At 36.2% G+C, this 20,260-nt stretch overlaps 1 protein-coding gene across 11 annotated transcripts in view; it reads left to right on the forward strand.

The window, feature by feature from the left end:
• Positions 1-20,260, forward strand: part of Dgkh (diacylglycerol kinase eta) — a 213,378-nt gene that overhangs the window by 31,256 nt on the left and 161,862 nt on the right. The window lies entirely within an intron of this gene.

The following is a 20,260-nucleotide window of genomic DNA, read 5'->3' on the forward strand; positions in this document are numbered from 1 at the left end:
ACACAGTCAGTCAACCATCACAGTGGTTTTTCTTCTCCTCTTCTTAAGAAGAAGCCTCTTGCTTGTTGGATCAACTCTTCCTTTGTTATGGCCAGAAGAATGAAATAATGAAGGGACAGGGAAAAATTCACCGTGTGGTATTATGACCTTAAGGTCCATTGTGTGTGGAGTAATTGAGGGGCTAGAATAAATAGGGAAACACAGGTGCTTGAATTTCGTGTGCAAGAGGAGGATGAGGAGGGATCCATTTCTGAAGGTGTGTGACATTTCTTTTGGGCAAGGGAGTAGGACTGGGGTTTCATATAAGTAAGAGAAATAGCCAGTGCTGCATGGATTGTGGTCAGCATTGTGACCTCATGATTGCCTATAGACTGATAAAGCCTGATAACCTTGATGTACTCTTTAATTAACCACCTATATAGTACAGTGTAAGCATGTGATACATAGAACATCAAAATTGTGAAGCAGTTGCCTATGATGCTCTTAACAGCATGATTTACAAGAGCCAAAAACATGGAAGCAACTCACGTGTCCATTCAGGGATGAAGAGATAATCAAAATGTGGTGCATATGTATATAAAATGGGATGTTATTCAGATGTACACAGGGAGGAAATTCTAACACATGCTACAATATGGGTGAACCTTGAGGACATTATGTTAAGTGAAATAATTCAGCTATAAAAGGACAATTTTGTGATCCCACAGGTATTAGATGCCGTACTAGAGTAGTCAAATTCATAGAAAGACTGGTGGTTGCCAGGGCTTGGAGGAGGGTGGAATGGGGAGCTGTTGTTTAATGGCTACAGAGTTTCATTTCTACAAGATGAAAGAGTTCTGTGGGTGAATGGTGTTGATGGTAGCACAACAATGTGAATGCACTTTATTGAACTATATATTTTAAAAGTGGTTTAGTTGATAAATTTTATAGTATATGTATTATAGCACAATTAAAAAAATTATAGAGCAGGCTCACAGGAACAGCCCTTTATAAATTCAAATAATATTACAAGAATATTTTTAGTGAGATAAAAGTAAAAAATAAACAGGAAATGTGTATGATATCAGGAAAACTATAAAACTCTGCTGAGGAACAAAAAGAATTTGAATGAATGTTTTATATTTTTTCCAAATTATTCATAAATATTTTGCAAGTACAACAGCTACTTGAATTTTAGCTAATTTATTGAAATGACCTGAGAGGCAGACAAGGAAGTTAAAGCAGCAAACAAATATATGAAAAAATGTTCAACATCACTCGTAATTTGAGAGATGCAGATGAAAACAACACTGAGATTCCTCCTCACCCCAGAAAGAATGGCTGCTATGAAGAAATCAACCAATAACAAATGTTGGTGGGGTTGAGGGGAGAAAGGAACCCTTTTCCATTGCTGGTGGGAGTGTAGACTGGTGCAACCACTGTGGAAGTCAGTATGGAGATACCTCAAAGAACTAGGACTAGAGGTCCCATTTGACCCAGCTATTCCCCTGCTGGGTATCTTCCCCAAAGAATTAGAAGAATCATACCACAGTGATATATGCGCACCCATGTTCATAGTGGCACAGTTTGTAATAGCTAAAGCTTAGAAGCAGCCCAAGTGCCCATCAACTGGAAACTGGATAAAGAAAATGTGTTTTTTTTTTTTTTTTTGGTACCGGGGATCGAACTTAGGTCTTTGCGCTTGCATAGCAGGCGGCAAAACCACTGAGCTAAATCCCCGGCCCAAAATGTGTTTTTTTATAAAATGGAGTACTACTCAGCCATAAAGGATGAAAAACTAGAGTCATTTATAGGTAAATGGATGCATATCAAGGCCATACTCTTAAGTGAAATAAATAGGACACACATGTGTAAATACCGAATAGTTTCAGTAGTGTGAGAAACTGATAGGGTTAAAATGATTAAAATGAATAATTGATAATTTGAAATAGGAAAAAAGGTCCAAAGACAAAGGAGTGAAGCGAGGGGAAGGAGAAAGGAAAAGAGGGAAATGAAAAACTATGAGAAAAGAAAAAACGGAAATGAAATGACCTGAGAGGACAAAAAATAATATTTAGTTACATATTTAAAAGGGAGATAATAAACCTACGAGATGTAATAAGCCTTTGAACAAAGCTACAAAAAATCATCACCTAGGGCCAGGGATTTAGCTCAGTAGTTGCACCGCCTGCCTTGCAAGTGCAAGGACCTGAGTTCGATGCCTGATACCGAAAAAGAAGGAGAGAGAGAGAGAGAGAGAGAGAGAAAGAAGGAAAAAATAATCACTTGGCTTGGATATGGAAGTAAACAGAAAGATCAGTGCAACAAAATAAAATTTAGAAATGTGCCCATGAATATATAGAAAAATATATTTTACCATAAAGATTGAATTTCAGATCAGTAGAGAAAAAGGTGGATTATTCAATAATTCCTCTTGAGGCATCTGGCTCACCATTAGTTAAAAAAGTTGAAGCCCAATCCCTGCCTCACACTAAATACTATGTAGTTTCCAAGTAGGTTAAATGTCAGATTTATAATAAATAATTCATAAAGCTACTTGCTTATATATAGCTAAATATATGCATAGTTCAGGATTAGAGGGAATTTTAAAATGTAACACTAAAGGAAGAAAACGCTTTTTAGATCCTGACATAATTGAAACCGAATCCTGAGCCATCTTATAAGGTAAATAATTTCCCAGTTATTCCAATGTTTAACTGTATATTTCTCATTTTTTGTTTATGATACAAGTCTGATAATAAAGTTTTAGTTAAATGAATTATGCTGTACCCAGATTTAAAAATCACTATTCAATCAAGCATATAATGCCTGAAAGGCAAGTGTTCAGTAAGTATTGAGTGGAGAAATGAAAAAATAAACTAATTAATTTGTATCATGTTGACGTAGATTATACTCACAATATAATACCCCAGAAAGGAGATTATATTTATTTGGTTTTTTTTTGGTCCTGGGACTCGTGCTTGTCAGGCAGATGCTGAACTGCTGAGCCACATTCCTGCCCCTAAAAAAAGGAGATTGTATCTTGTGTAGACTCTGATCCTTTTTTTGTTACTCATCCATCCATGTATCCAGATGTAGACACTGAAAAAGCTATAGTAGAAGATGAGAGTGAAATAGTGACTTTTCACTGTACTGTGACATTATCAGTGTTCTTATTTTGCTTATTTCTATTTAAAATTTTTTTGCATGTTCCATGTTTGCTTTTGTAATGAGAAAAACTTTAGATTTTACATATGGATGTACTCTAATGTATTACAAAAAATGCAAATAGAAAATTGAATTCTCATACTCCCTTCAGGGATTCAAACTATTCAGATTGCATTAATATATAATAAATAGATGGCATAATACTTCATATTTATAGAGGTAGGCTAAACATTTTTGTTGGAATAATCAATGATAAATGGTATTATCACCTAGTACCATGCAATTTTTGTTTCTGTATATAAAGAAATGACTGAATAATAATTCAACAATTTATACTTTTTATAAAAATAAGAACAAATAAAAACCAATAGGTGTGATCCATGTTCATAAACATGATTACTATTAAGATGTTAATGTGATGTTAAAAGATAAAATTTTGCATAGCCTAGATTTTATTATAAGCAAAAGTTTAAATATTGATAATACTGTCAGAAGCCTATAAGAGAAATTGTTGAAAATTTGCCAGATATAGGTAAATAGAATAAGATGATTTATAAACTGAACTCACCTGAGGGGTGACCTAGGTTTTTAATTTGTCTCTTTAATAGTTGAATATTAATTTTTAATAAAACATTGATAATAGAAAGCTTTGCTGATTGGTGGCATTTATAAAACCTATTTGAACAAAAAATACTTAGCAAATGATAATGTTTTGATAGAATATTAATGAAAACTCATTTGATAAAATGTACTTTTTGTGAAATCATTGCTTTTTTCATCAAAGTATAACATTTCTATTAGAAATGCTGCATATAGGGCCGGGGATTTAGCTCAGTGGTGCTGCTGCCTGCTTCGCAAGTGCCGGGTCTTGAGTTTGATACCTGGTTCCTAAAAAAAAGAAATTCTGCATATATACAAACCATTGAAATTTATTTTGAGTTTTTAAGACACAGATCAATGATGACTTATCTCATATTACAAATATTAGCAAAATGGTGTCTTTGCATTTCTGTGAGGTCAGAAGTCAGGTGTGGGTCAGTCTTTGTTGAAAATTGCTGATGTTATTAAATTCACATTTGCTATACTCCTTCACGTTAAGTATACATGGTTGAAGCATGTGACACTGCCTTAATTTCAGCTTTCATACTATAAACAGATGTCCTTTTCATGATCTATTTAGTGACACATTTCCCTCATTTTTGTGCTTTTTGTTGGTGATCTTGCTGTTTAACAAGGTCTCCTGTTTAGTGCTGAAGTGCATCCAATGTTCCTAAAAAACAAAGTTACGATATGCCTTTCGAAAAGGGCACGTGTGTTAAATAAGCTTTTACAGGCATGCGTTTTAGTACTTTGGGCCCTGAGTTCAATGTAATAACTCAAATATACATTTTTTTTCAGAGAAAAATGTTCTTTAAACAAACACACATATATATAGCAAGGTTTTATTTTAACTTCAGAAAATTTGATGAAAGGTTTGCAGGACCCAAATTCTGTATTTACTGTAATGTAATGTTCAGTATCTGCTAATTCAGTGTTGCAGATATTTATAGCATATAACTTCTACAAATGAGAATCAGCTATATATAAGGCTATTTTAAAGGAAAAATATCGCTAAAACCAATATTTGAGTTGAAACTCATCTGTTCAGAGCCTATCAAATAAGAATAGTATAAAAAATCTGTCAAAATAAAAATGAGTTTATATTTTAATTTTCAACTCTTAAAGAATTTTGAAGATACAGACACAGACACTCATTAACATTTTTTTAACATTAAACATATTTTTGGCTTTGAGTAACCTATTCATGTCATAGAAAATGGCTATTACCCCAAGATCATAAATGCTTGAAATGACAAGTTTATGTCATTATGTGTGCTAACACACTTTATATTAGATCTTAATCAGTGGGTTTAATTATTAATTATCACTATAGTTGATCTAGCAATCAATAATACATTTCTCTTTTATATTAGTTTAATTTAAAAGGAACATCTCTGAAACTGGAGATACTCTTAGAGGCAGAAGGATGTGGTTTACTTTAGTTTTTATCAATACATTGTATTTCCTTTTTCCCTATCATAATGACCCTTTTGGCATCACTACTTGTGTTTACATCATAAATTCCCAAGATGTTTTTTAAAAGGAGTGGGTGTATTTTTGTTCTGTGGGTTTGTTTTGCTTTATGTCTCCATTAAAACTTGTTATGAGGGTTTTTTCCTTATCATTTGTATATTTTAATGCATACAACATAATTGCTGTCATGTTTGAGGCAGTAGGCTGTTTTAGTTAAGATGATAGGCTTTGTTATTTGACATAAGCCTGGTCTTAAATCCCATTTATCCTTCCTAAGTGACTTTGAAAAGTTATTTAATTGCCTTAAACCAGACTTACCTCTAAAATGTAATAATAACCATACCTTCCTCAAAGAGTTATGAGAGTTGTTGTTCAGCTAATATGATTATTTAGAGCAATAACTTGAACATATTTGGTACTTAAAACAAGTCAGTTATTATACTGATATTAAAAAATATAGAAAATGTATCATTAGCAAATTTGGTGCTTAACATAAAGTCAGCATCTAAAACAAACTTGAAGTGAGACTATCAAGAAAAAAAAGTTTACCATGCAAGGAAATAATAGATGTGCCATTGTCATTAGATATGGCTTCCATTAGCTCTGTTTAGCTTCTAAATTTACTAGCTTGTGAAATTTCATTGTGAAACTCGAGACAGAACAATGCATATGGAGTTTTACTTATAATTAACATCTTACAGAACATAATATTTTTAACCAATGAGTTTTTAAATAAGGGAAAAATATCTTCATCTAATAAAAACTCTTCTGTTGCCTGAGATGGCCCATTCTCAGTGAGACCTGCCCTGGCAGTGCTGGAAAACATGGCAACCTCTACCGATAGCCTAGTATGCTCCAACTTCCTTTCCTTCTTTACTTTTCCTCATGGAAAGACCAGATAGTGTGTTTTCTTTCATGTTCATCTCTAATACTAGATAGAAACTCAATGGCTGGCAGGGATATTTTTGTTTTATTATCTTGAGTGCCTAGAACACTTCCTGATACTGAGTAGTTATTTAAAATTTTTATATTGAATAAATAAAAAACAGATTTAGCTTTGAGAAATTCTTGTATATAAGTTATGGTAATGTTCACACTTCTTTTTGATATCTGTATGGGAAGAGTAACCCAACTTTAGGCCAGTGTCCTGCCTGATATACTCAAGATTTTTATCCTTTGGCATTTATTAAAGGTGCATTCTGTGCTGAGAATATACAACTGGTAGGATGTAGTCCCTTCTTACAGCGCTGGAGATAGCCATGCATACAGATATATATACTCATAGGCAGATATGGGCAGCTTTCAGGAAAGGTCCTATGAAATGAATGAGTCTAGAAGAGTAAGGAAGTCCAGCACCAAGGGAAGGAATGGCATTCTAGCCAAACCAAACTGCACAATGACTTCTTCTCTTCGTACTCTGCTGTGAGCACTTTATTATCTTCATGTGAAATACTTGCTTGGTATCCATTGAAATCAAGGAACTCTTTTTAAGAGTTCTTAAAGAAATGACCATGATGTTTTTGTGGGCTATCCACACACAGGAAAGACTGAAAATTTTATTGAGTTTCATTTATATTTTTTAGCATACAGATTTTTGAATTAAAGATTTTTCTTTTTAACATAGTCATCATGATCTGAAGGGACAGATATAATAGAAAACTCCATAACAGTTGAAGGAAGTTGATTTATTTGCAGTTTTGTGTTTTAGGTACATGGGGTATCCTGAGGTCTTTTTTTTTTTTTTTGGTACCGGGGATTGAACTCCGGTCCTTGCGCTTGCGCAGCAGGCGGCGAAACCGTTGAACTAAATTCCCGGCTCTCTGAGGTCATTTTAAAAGAGTAACTGAAGTGTTTTAAGTCATTCCACATAATTTTGTTTTGCCATTTTAAATCCATTAATTCTTAGTTTTATGTCTTCTGTCAGATCGCCACATTATTCATCAAAATACAGTATCCTGAGAATGATGAAAGTTCAGGTATTTTTCTCAAAATCAGTTATGAAAAAGCACCGATATTTCATCTTTCTTTCTCTTTTGAATAAATTGGATAAAAGAAATATTTGCAAACTTTTAAATTATCATTGTTAAATTAAAATATTAAGGTGTCACTTGAGACAGTGTACATTATGAAAGAACAAAAAAGGTGTCCTTGTTCTAAACATATGAGCTAGAATGTGTCTGTATTTCCTAACTTAGGTGGTGTTTCAAAACAGGCTACTACTGCTTTCCATTCTCCCTCCTCATGTACCCACCCATCCGTCCATCTCCTGACATCTTTAACATTTGTTTGATTTATGTGCTGGAATTACAAAGACTAATGAAAACACATAGACATTTTAGCTTTCTCACTGTCTGGTGTAGTTATAAAAGCAGAAGATGTGCTCTTAATAAACATGTAGTTTTATGTAACAAAGCAATTTTTGGAAAAGTAGAACCAAATATTTGAAAATATATGCTACTGTTGAAATGCTTATTATCTGGTGTTTGTCTCACATTGAGCATTAGAGTAGCAATATGTGGTAATGGATATTGTTTGAGTGTTTAAGGCAAATATACCTTTCTGCTTCTTCTGCTTATTATTTGTACAATAGTAGGTGATTTATTTAACATCTTCAAACCTTAGTTTCCTAATTTTAAAATAGAGATAATTAATATTCATCTTGTTGGATTTTTTTGCAGATTAAAAGTGATAAGTACAAGTCAGATTCAGTCTTACTGTCTCTTTACTTTTTCTGCTGTAGGTCATGTTTCTGTAATTTTCTAAGTTCAAAGTATAAATGGACTAGTGGTGTTTGAAGGTGCACTAATCCCTCCAATTTGGCAATATATTTAGAGTATTAATTTTGAGCTGGCAGATTTGTGGTAGTCATCTGCTGCATAGTTTCTTAATGATCTAAAATGAAAGAACTTTATAACTAAAATATTTACTTCATCACAGTGTGTCTCATGGGATCAAGGACATCAATGAATACCAGATCTAAGTGTAAAAGTGCAATAAGTCTTTGGCTCAACTTCAACCATCATTATTTTTGCATCATTGCTGTAAATAAAACACTGTCATTTTCTTTCCTTAATTTGCAAATCTTTCAGAAGTCTCTTTGAAATTTAGCCCATGACAGGTTTGTCAATTAGTCCGGGTTGTTGCTGCCAGCTTGTTTAGTCTATGTAAATGTTATTTATTAATGTGTTTGGGTTGCTGGAGCCAATTACTGAAATTTAAAGAAGGTGCAGTTGGGGACTCTTCTTAAGCCTCATTCCATGAGGGATATTCATCTGGTTATCATGGTTACCATGGTAAACATTGGCTGCTACCTGTTTCAGCAGCTTCCTCCTACTCTTTCCTATTTTCAGAACGCTATTTACATTTACAAACTGTCACCTCCATTCCAGCAGTGGTATCTTAATTTCATCTTTGATTTATATGCTTGTAATTGAAGCTTCCTACTTTTATTTTTGAAGGAACTGAATCTCTTAAAAAATTTTAAATAATAATTTAAAATCTTATGCAATAACAGCCTTTTTCTCTTAATATGAGCCCACTTTCAATATGATTCCACTTTTCATTCTGGATCACTACATGCAGTCCTCTTACTGCCTTTTTCTGAAAATTCCAGATGGTGTTTGTAAATATTGTGCAAATGGTTCTTGTAAATAAATTGCTCAAAATTTAGTCCATGGTTTTCAAAAACCAAATCTCTCAGTACCAAGACACAAACTTAAAGTAAGTAAAAAAAATATTTGACTAGTAAAATTGTTATTCATGGTTTTTGTTGCCAATGTACTTCAGACTGCTGTGTTGGATAGAAGACAGCTTAGATCTTTATTGGCCGAAAGAACAAAAGACATATATATTTCATGTACAGCATATTTCTTCATGTAATGAATCTAAGAAAACCTTTTGTGCTGGGGCTTAGGACAGTGACCATTGAAAGAGAGAAGGGAAAATCAGTCTCTAACATAAAGATTGGAAGGGAAAAACATATTTATGTCAGCAAAGTGTTTTATAAAGAAACACTACAACACTCTTTTTACTGTTCAACTTTCTAGAAATCTTATGGCTATTGAAGTTTAGATTAGCCATTTTTTAACAGGCTCTATTTTAACTTTGTTTCTATTTTCTGTGACCATAAGTAATAACTTATGGTAGTGAGAATTTAATTTTTCAAAAGTAGCCTGTGACTTTTCCAAGATTATGTTAATAATAAAATACGAGTTTTTAAAAAATGCTGTTCAGATATTTTTTCTACAGATTTGACAGTACAGTTCATGCAAGGGAAGCTGCTTAGGGCAGCTAATTAAAGTAATTGACATAACTCCAATTTCTGTAGCATTGAGAAAGAAGTTATTAGAATTTTTTTGTGTTTTAATAAATCTTCTCTATATTTTTCTCTTTGTAGCTTGTAACTATGACCTTTATCCTATTAGAACAAAAGTTCTTGAAACTTTTATAGAACATATCACTTTTCTTCATGTTTAGTTATGCTCTTGGGGCAGTTTGGTTTAGATTTTATTCTTAGTTCTTTTAAATTGGAGACCACAAGTACACACATAACGAGAAATGAAGTGACAGCTATGCGGGAAGCAAGGCCAAGCCCAGATTTTAAGATTGAAAGTGTTTCCATGGTATGCTTCTATGCTGACAGGAATCAAGATAGCACGAAACACATATTACATGAGAGAAAGGGGAAATTGATGGGATTGTGTACAGAAATTTTTCTAACGTTTTCATTACTCCATTCTGCCAAAATAACAACTAGGTAGTGAATTTTCTTAAAGTTATTTTTTTCTCTGTCATTTTTACAAGAGAACATGAAAAACTGCATATTATCAGATCATAGTGCAATGAAACCAGAAATAGCAAAAGAAACCACAGAAATTAAGCAAATGCATGGAAATTAAATAATACACTCTTGAGTAATCAGTGGGTTACAGAAGGAAAAAAATAATTTGTGCATATTTGTAATAATCCCTCCATTAGACCATTTAATAAGTTCTATGTCATCATCTTCAAGAAACTGGATAGTATGTAGAAAAACTAAAAGATGGTTTATTATTCTGCCCATAATATGAATTTAACAACACTTCTAAAAATAACAGTATTTTTTCCAATGTGGTTTAGATCTCCATCTTATTAATACTTAAAAGGATGATGTTTCAAACTGCAGAGCGAAAAATACATCATCTGAGAAAGCCTGTTGTAAGAACCTTTGAAAGCTTCCTGGAGCTTTACTATTGATTATTACTAGTGGCACTTGGCTTAGCTTCAAACCAAGAAAGAATAAAATTCTTTACCCTAGAAATTTTAAAAAAGGATTAGTAATATGTTGATATAAGGAATAATGTGTTCTTAATATTGGGCATGTGAAGCAGAACTGAAACTGGAAAGTAAGTTTTACTGTCCTCTGTGCTGGCCGACCATTTATATATTTAATGGAAATGTTAGGGTGATTTAGGTCAGCCTATTTAGGGACATTGAAGACTAGTTTGGCTCTGTTCAAGGCACTCATCTTTCTAAAGAAAATAGAAGGGACTGCTGACCATCCAGATTTAGATGTCTACTTCCATTTCAGCCAAATAGAATTAGGATAAAAATAGCCAACTATAACGTGGGCTACAGTGGGACTTTGGGGTTATTGCATCAACATCCTAAGTGGTTTTCCTGATTCCAGCCCTGCCTCTCTCCAATCTTCACTCTACAGTTAATGTAATCTTATTTCTTTAAAAGAGAAGTATTTTTGTGAAAAGAAGATTGAAAAGCAAAAAGAAGATAGTAGCCTTTCATATTCTTACCATCCAGAATTAAATAGCGTGAACATCTTGTTATATTTCTATTTTTTATTTTCTTCAACTAAAATTGCTGTTTTTGCAATTGTAAATACAACAGATGCAAATGTAGAAAATCAAAGTAAATATAGAAAATACTGCATCAGTCAAGGAACAAAACATTTTAAGTATATTAAGAAGAAAGATTTAATTCAGGAAACTGAGTCCCTTATACAATCCCTGAGAGATTGAGATAAGTATAGATCAGAGCCACCACTGGATTGGAAGTATTAACATGCTACCCAGATGTCAGAAGGCTGCTGTTGTTACTGGGGTCACCACCTGTCATTGATATAGCTGTCTCAAACCTGCAGGGCTGGTGCCTGGACTCTGGACGCTGGATTCCAGTCACTGCAAATATAGATGTCTTTTGGACTGTGGTTTTTAGCTACTCTAACAAGGGTAACCAAATTTCCGTTACCTACCACGTTATAGCTAGATACTGTTTTGTTTGTTTTTTTTGGTACCAGGGATCTAACTTGGTCCTTGCGCTTGCACAGCGGGCGGCGGAACCACTGAGCTAAATCCCCGGCCCTATAGCTAGATACTTTTATCCTAATTCTAGTTGGCTGAAATGGAAGAAGATAATATTTAAATCTGAATGGTCAGCTTCTTTTCTGTCTTCTTCAGACAGAAGATGAGTGCCTTGAACCAAAAAGTAGAAGGTAGCTTTTGCTTCCAAAATCAAGTGCCTCTGACAGAATCTAAATAAACTCTGAACCTAAGGGAGTCTGGGAAGTGTAGTTTTTTGCTTTTTTGTGTGTTTGTTTGTTTTGGTACCAGGGATTGAACTAAGGACCTCAAGGTAGGTGCAGTGCCGCTAAGCTAAATCCCTGGCTCCATAGATTTTTGCTTTCTAGCTCTTGCTCTTGGGGGATGGGGGGTGGGGGTGGGATTAAATTGCTATTTAATGCAGATGGATGCCAAATGGCAACAGACAAAACCCAACCAAAGCATAAAAACCGAAAGTCAAAAAGTCTTGAAATTCACTTCTCAGAAATAACAAATTAACATTAGGTACATCATTCCAGACATGTCTTCTGTATATGTATACATGGATAAGCAAAAATACTTAAAAAAAATAAGGTCACATAATACATGGTATTTTATTTTATATTTATTTATTTATTTATTTATTTATTTATTTATTTATTTATTTTTTGGTACCGGGGATCAAACTTGGGTCCTTGTGCTTGCGCAGCAGGCAGCGAAACCACTGAGCTAAATCCCCGGCCCAAATGGAGCATCTTTTTTTTTTTTTTTTGGTACCGGAGATCGAACTCAGGACCTTGCGCTTGAGAGGCAGGCGCCGGAACCACTGAGCTAAATCCCTGGCCCCAATACATGGTATTTTAAATTAAAAGTAATTCATTTCACTTGAAGTAACATTCAGACAGAATGAATTTCACAATTTCTTCCTTCTAAAAAAGGGGTGTGTTCTTACAGAACCATTTAAGCTTAGGAAGACAGAGTAAGGGAAGCATTGTATTTGCTTTGGTGAGTCGGTTTTGCTTATTGTCACCAATCCTGGCCTCCCTTTTCCACTAGCTAAGAAAAGTGAATGATTTCTTGTCTCCCAGCTCACTGCAGCCCCTCTCACTGCCTACTAACTCCGTGTGAAAACTTTTACATCTGCATGTTGGTCACATTTGCTGTTTGTTTTGTGACCATAATGAACACTTTAAAAAATAACTTATTTGAGTGCATTCAGTGTTCATCATAAGTTATTTTCCTACTGTGTAATCACTTCTGAGTTATTTGACTCAGTTCTTAATTACTTTTCTTCTTCAAAAGGTTCATGGGTATTTTTTTGTTTTTTGTATTACATTCTTTTATTGGTGCATTGTAGGTATACAACACAATTACATTTCTCATTGGGAATTGTACCCTTACATAATGCATCTTGGTTCTTATTTTTTCCCCATTCCTAGCCCTCCCTTCACACCCTCCACCCTTCCCTATTTACAAAGACTTTATTTCCATTTTTTCCATTTCTCATCATTTTTCTTTTCCCTTCTTTCCCCTGACCCTCCCACTACCCCTACCCCTTTGGACCGTTTCTTCCTATTTTACATTATCAATTATTCATTCTAATCATTGGTCCATTTTAGGTATACAATATAATGACATTCATGATTGGAAATTTGCACCTTTACATAGTCTCTCTTGGTTCTTATTTTTCACCCTTGCCCAGCCCTCCCTTCAACCCCTCCATTCCTCCCTATTTACAAAGATTTTGTTCCTATTTTTCCATTTTCTCATATTAATTCCATACCCTTCTTTCCTTTCCCCTAGCCCTCCCACTTCCTTCCCCTTTGCCCCTTTTCTTCCTATTTCACGTGACCTATTATACATTTAGTCCTTATTTACACTTTCAGTTTCTCACACCAGAGAAACTATTCAGTATTTACACATCTGTGTCCTATTTATTTCACTTAGGAGTATCGCCTCGATGTGCATCCATTTAGCTATAAATGTCTCTAATTTCTCATTTTTTATGGCTGAGTAGTACTCCATTTTATAAAAAAACCACATTTTCTTTATCCAGTCTCCAGTTGATGGGCATTTGGGCTGTTTCCAAGTTTTAGCTATTACAAACTGCGCTGCTATGAACATGGGTGCACATATATCACTGTGGTATGACTCTTTTAATTCTTTGGGGAAGATCCCCAGCAGTGGAATAGCAGGGTCAAATGGGACTTCCAGTCCTAGTTCTTTGAAGTATCTCATACTGATTTCCACAGTGGTTGCACCAGTCTGCACTCCCACCAGCAGTGGAGCAGGGTTCCTCTTTCCCCACAGCCCCACCAGCATTTGTTATTGGTGATTTCATGATAGCAGCCATTCTTTCTGGAGTGAAGTGGAATCTCGGCATTGTTTACATTTGCATCTCTCGAATGACCAGTGATGTTGAACATTTTTTCATGTATTTATTTGCTATTTCTACTTCTTTGTGTGAGAAATGTCTGTTCATTTCAGATGCCCATTTTTGGATTGGGTCTTTAAATTTGGGAGGTCTGGTCTTTTTAAGTTCTTTATAGATTTGAGATAGTAGACCTTTGTCTGAGGAAGAGCAGGTGAAGATTTTTTCCCACATTGTGGGTTGTCTCTTCACACTGCTGGTGGTTTCTCTTGCTGTGCAGAAGCCTTTTAATAAGAAGAGATCCCATTTGTTGATTGTTTGTGCTAGTTCACGGGCAACTGAGGTTTTGTTCATAAAATCTTTTCCTACACCGATGTCTTCAAGGGTTCTACCTAACCTCTGTTCCAACTGGTTCAGAGTTTCTATTTTAATATTTAGATTTTTAATCCATTTTGATTTTCGTTTAGTGCATGGTGAGAGATACAGGTCTAGTTTTAATCTTTGGTAAGTTGAAGCCCAGTTTTTCCAGCACCATTTATTAAGGAGGCTATCTTTCCTCCAGTGAGGGTGTTTGGTTCCTTTGTCAAAGATGAGATGGCTGAGTGTGTCTGGCGTTGTTTCTGAATCTTCTAATCTGTTCCACTGGTCCTCAAGTCTGTTTCTTTGCCAGTACCATGCTGTTTTTATCAGAGTAGCTTTGTAGTATAGTTGCAGGTTGGGGATTGTGATACCCCCGCCATGTCTCTGTTACCTAGCATTGCTTTTGCTATTCTGGGTCTCTTCTTGCTCCAAATGAATTTTTGGATTGTTTTCTCGAGGTCTATGAAGTATGCTGCTGGGATCTCAATTGGAATTGCATTAAATTTATATAGCAGTTTTGGAAGTATGGCCATTTTCACTATATTAATCCTTCCTACCCAGGAGCAGGGGATGTCTGTCCATTTTCTGATATCATCTTCAATCTCTCTTTTCAGAGTGTCATAGTTTTCAGAGAAGAGGTCTTTGATTTCTTTTGTTAGGATGATTCCTAGGTATTTCAGTTTTTTGGATGCTATTGTGAAAGGAATTATTTGCCCTGTTTCTCTCTCAGTGAGTCTGTCATTGGTGTAGAGGAAAGCTATTGATTTTTGTGTGTTGACCTTGTAACCAGCTACTTGACTGAATTTGGTTATTAAGTCTAGAAGACTTTTGGTGTCATTCTTGGGGTCTTCTATATAGAGTATCATGTCATCTGCAAATAATGACAATTTGACTTCTTCATTACCTATCTTTATTCCTTTTATTTCTTTCTCTTGTCTAATTGCTGTGGCCAATGTTTCCAGAACTATATTGTGTAGGGGACAGGGGAAGGGGACGTTACCAGAACCTCTGCAGTGAGTCCTGGTCTCCTGCGAGCCACGGCAGCACCCGGCGAATTACAGGAAAGGTAGAAAAATGAGACTGAGAAGAAGCTGAGCTTTGGGTTTTATCAATGCTGCTCTGGGCCGCAAAGACAAAAGCCCCCAGCTTAGTGCACCTTTTATTCAGTACATCGGGAGAAACAAAGGTAACAAATGGCTTGCAGAGAGTTCAGTACATCTGCGTAAACAGGATGGTAAAGGTCCAAGAACAATGAGGAACTGAGTGGATGTTTTGTTCCCCCAGGATGTTTCTTGTCCTGGAGAATCACAGAATCACTGGATCACTGAAGTCTCAGTTGTGACTGGAGGCCAAACTGGAGTTATTCTGTAGCTGGGCTGTAGGCAAGAGAACTAGGCTAACCAAATGGTTTTTCCCTAGAATTATGTATTATTGCTCCCAACAATATTGAACAAGAGTGGTGATAGTGGACATCCTTGTCTTGTTCCTGATTTTAGTATGAAGGATTTCAGTTTTTGACCATTTAGTATGATATTGGCTGTTGGTTTTTCATAGATGGCTTCTATCAGTTTGAGGTAGAGACCATCTATTCCAATTTTTTGTAGGGATTTTATCATTAAATGCATGTTGGATTTTGTCAAATGCTTTTTCTGCATCTATGGAGATAATCATATGGTTTTTGTCCTTGGCTCTATTGATATAGTGTATTACATTGATTGATTTGTCTATATTGAACCATCCCTGCATCCCTGGGCTGAATCCCACTTGATCAGGGTGTATGATCTTCTTGATGATCTGCATTCTGTTTGCCATTATCTTATTAAGGATTTTTACATCTATGTTCATTACTGAGATTGGCCTATAGTTCTCCTTTTCGATTGGGTCTTTCTCTGCTTTGGGGATCAAGGTGATGCTTGGTTCCAGGAATGAATTTGAGAGTATTGCTTCCCTTTCAATTTCACTGAAGAGTTTAAACAGTAGTGGCAGTAGTTCCTCTCTAAATGTCTTGTAGAATTCAGCAGTGAAGCCATCAGGCCTCGGGCTTTCTTAGTTGATAAATTTTTAATTACATTTTCAACTTCATTGGTTGATATTGGGGTATTCAGAATTTTTAGGTCTTCTTCGTTCAACTTTGGTAATTCATATGTATCTAGGAATCTGTCCATTTCTTCTGTGTTGTCCATCTTATTGGCGTATAGGTTCTGGAAGTAGGTATTGATGATCCTCTGGATTTCTGCTGGGTCTGTCATCATTTCACCCTTTTCATTCCTAATTGCATGGATTTGGGCCTTTTCTTTCCTTTTTCTGACAAGGTTGGCTAAAGGTTTCTCAATTTTGTTGATTCTTTCGAATTACCAACTCTTGGCTTCATTGATTTTTTGTATCATTCTCTTAGTCTCCATTGCATTGATTTCTCCTCTGATCTTTATAATTTCCTCCCTTGTATGAGCTTTGGGGTTGTCCTGCTCTTCTTTTTCTAGAAGCTTGAGGTTCAGCATCAGGTTGTTTAATTGGGCTCCTTCTGTTTTCCTAATATGCATATTCACTGCTATGAATTTCCCTCGTATGACAGCTTTCCTTGTGTCCCATAGATTCCGATATGTTGTATTGTCATTGTCATTTAATTGAAGGAACTGTCTGATTTCTTCTTTAATTTCCTCTGTGACCCATTGGTTATTCAGAAGTGTGTTGTTCAATTTCCACGTGTTTATGAAATTTTTTGAGTTTCTTCTGCTAATGATCTCCAGTTTCATCGCACTATGGTCTGATAATGTACAGGGGATAACTTCAATTCCTTTGCACTTACTTAAACATGTTCTCTGTGTGAGTACGTGGTCTGTTTTGGAGAATGACCCATGTGCAGCTGAGAAGAATGTGTATTCTGATTTTGTGGGGTGGAAGACTCTGTAAACATCTGTTAAGTTCATTTGTTCAAGAGTTCGATTGAGTTCTAGTATTTCATTACTTATTTTTAGTCTAGTTGATCTATTTGTGACAGTGGGGTGTTGAGGTCCCCCACTACAATTGTATTAGTGCATAGATGACTTTTCATGTCCGTTAGTATTTGTTTTATATAGTTGGGTGCACTAGTGTTTGGTGCATAGATATTTATGATTGTCATCTCTTCCTCCTGGATTCTTCCCTTTACAAGGATGTAGTGTCCTTCTTGGTCTCTCTTAATCAGTGTTGGTTTGAAATCTACTTGATTTGCCAAGAGGATAGCTACTCCTGCTTTTTTTCAGGTTCCTGTCGCATGCAGTATTGTTTTCTACCCTTTAACTTTCAGTCTATGAGTTTCCTCTTGAATGAAGTGTGTTTCTTGTATGCAGCATATTGTTGGATTTTGCTTCTTGACCCATTCTGCCAGTCTGTTTCTTTTGATTGGTACATTGAGACCGTTAATGTTGATGGTTATAACTGAAACATATTGACTTGCCATTGCCATGATCTTTTCTTCTTGTTGGGTTCTCCCCCTTTCCATTTAATTTCTTGTCATGCCAGATGGGTTCATTCTGCTTTGCTTCCTGGGGTTGTGATCCTCATTGTCTGTTCCTAGGATATTGTGTAAATTTCTTTGGAGTGCTGGTTTGGTATTCACGAAGTTCCTAAGGTGCTCTTTATCATGAAAGTATCTTATTTCTCCATCCATTTTGAAAGATAGTTTTGCAGGGTACATCAATCTGGGTTGGAGGCTGTTTTGTTTTAGGGCTTGGAATATGTCACTCCAAGCTCTTCTTGCCTTGATGGTTTGTGTTGAGAAGTCTGCTGTGATTCTCTTGGGTTTTCCTTTGTATGTGATTTGTTTCTTTTCTCTGCTTGGAGAACTTTGTTCTTCTGTTGTGTTTCTGGAATCTTAACAATTATATGCCTATGTGTAGATTTTTTTTGATCAAGGCTATTTGGAGTCCTATATGCCTCACTTATCTGTATGTCAAGCTCTTTTCCCCTGCTTGGGAAGTTTTCTGCCATTATTTCTGTGAAGAGATTTTTTTATGTCATCTCCACTCTCTTCTGTTTCTTCATTGAGCCCAATCGGTCTTATGTTATTCTTCTTTGCGTCATCTAGCAGCTGCTGGATTGATTTCTCATGTTCCCTTATAATTTTGAAGCAATTTTTCTTTTCCTGGTCACTAATTGCAATCTTATCTTCTATGTCTGAAATTCTGTCCTCACATTGGCTCATTCTGCTGTGTAGACTTTCAATGGAGTTTTTCCTGTCCTGGAAATCTATTTGCATCTGTTTTATGGATTCCATTTGTTTCTTATGTTGGGATTCCATCATGTTCCTGAGCTCCTCTCTAGATTTATTAATCATGTCTTGCACTAGGGGCACAATTTCTCCTGTTATCTGAGAAATTATTTCTGCTTTCATTTTTTCCATATCCCCTTTTGTTGCCAGTTCAGTGTGTCCAGGTGGTTGAGTATCAGAGTGTTCCATCTCATTTCCCTTTGGGGTTGCTGTAGGTGATCTGGAAGTCTGGTTTTGAGACTTATTTACGTTTTTTCTCATTTGGACTGGGGCAGGGTGCTGTTAGCGCCTGCACGGATTACCTCCTCTGAGCTGGGTGAGGTGGTCCAGGGTCTGGGAGCAGCAGTAGGGATGGTGACCGAAAAGCCCTTTCCTGTGGGCTGGGAGCAGCGGGAGGGATGGTGGCTGGGAAACCCCTTCCTCTGGACCAGGAGCAGTGGGATGTTGGTTCAGAAGCCCCTCCCTCTGGGCCGTGAGTGGTGGGAGGGATGGTGGCCTGGAAGCCCCTTCCTCTGGGCCAGGAGCAGCGGGACAGAAGGTGGCCCAAAAGGCCTTTCCTCTGGTCTGGGAGCAGCGGGAGGGATGGTGACCGGGAAGCCCTGTCGTCTGCACCAGGAGCAGTGGGACGACGGCTCAGAAGCCCCTACCTCTGCGTCGGGAACAGCGGGACTCAGTACCATGGTCTGGTGGTCTGGTGCTCTGGTGTCCTCCATGTCTTTGTAGTGTGGAACCAGGTGGCTGCCTGTGTGCAGCGGGTTGATTTGGTGTCTTCCGCGTGACTCAGGACCTCGGTAGGCCGTACACAGGACCTGCCTGTCTGCAGCGGGGTGATTCGGCATCTTCATGGGTATTTTTTTTTAGTGTTTTTGGGTTTGAAAATGTGTGTATGATTGTCTTTTTACATAAACAACTTGGTAGAATATAACATTTAGTCTTTTTTTCTGTTATTATTTAAAAATTTTTACTAGTGTATGTTTGTAATACAGAATTGTTGTGTTCTGGGCCAGTTTCTTTTCCTTCTTTCTGAATTTTATTCCATTGCTTGTTGATTTGTTTACTGTGGAAAAATCCGAGATCAGCCTGATTTTTCTGCATTGCTTTTCTTCTGTGTGCATGCGTGAACAATTCTTTATCCTTGAAGTTTAGTAATTTAACATCTTATTTTTCACTATACCAAAGTAGAAAAATAAATTGCCATTTAATGCTATAATTTAGATTTCTTCATCTTTACCTTTGGTGCCCATTTATTTATTTATTTATTTGGTACTGGGGATGCAACTTTGGTCCTTGCACTTGCGAGGCAGGCGGCAGAACTACTGAGCTAAAACTCTGGCCCTATTGTTTGATAAAATATAGTCCATGAGGCGGCAGAACTACTGAGCTAAAACTCTGGCCCTATTGTTTGATAAAATATAGTCCATGAGGCGGCAGAACTACTGAGCTAAAACTCTGGCCCTATTGTTTGATAAAATATAGTCCATGGACTAGCTGATGTTTTTCACATCAAATGTAAGAGAAAGTAAGTAACTTTTCAGTTCTGAGTCAATTCTCTACCTTATGTCTGTACTATGAAGTACTTCGAGGTGGAGGAATGCTTGTCATTATGAAATGCTTATCATTAGAAGATGGGTTTCTCTTCTCTGGGACACAAAGTTGCAATAAGTGACAGCTGAGTCACCCCACAGCTCTAATGTTCATTAATGAGGATAGTCTGACTTCCAGAATAAACCCACACCTAGGCAACAT

Source organism: Heterocephalus glaber, unplaced genomic scaffold (genome assembly GCF_053883595.1).
Source record: "Heterocephalus glaber isolate CG9 unplaced genomic scaffold, H.glaber_assembly_v1.0 deba00001666, whole genome shotgun sequence".
In the NCBI taxonomy this organism is placed as follows: domain Eukaryota; kingdom Metazoa; phylum Chordata; class Mammalia; order Rodentia; family Bathyergidae; genus Heterocephalus; species Heterocephalus glaber.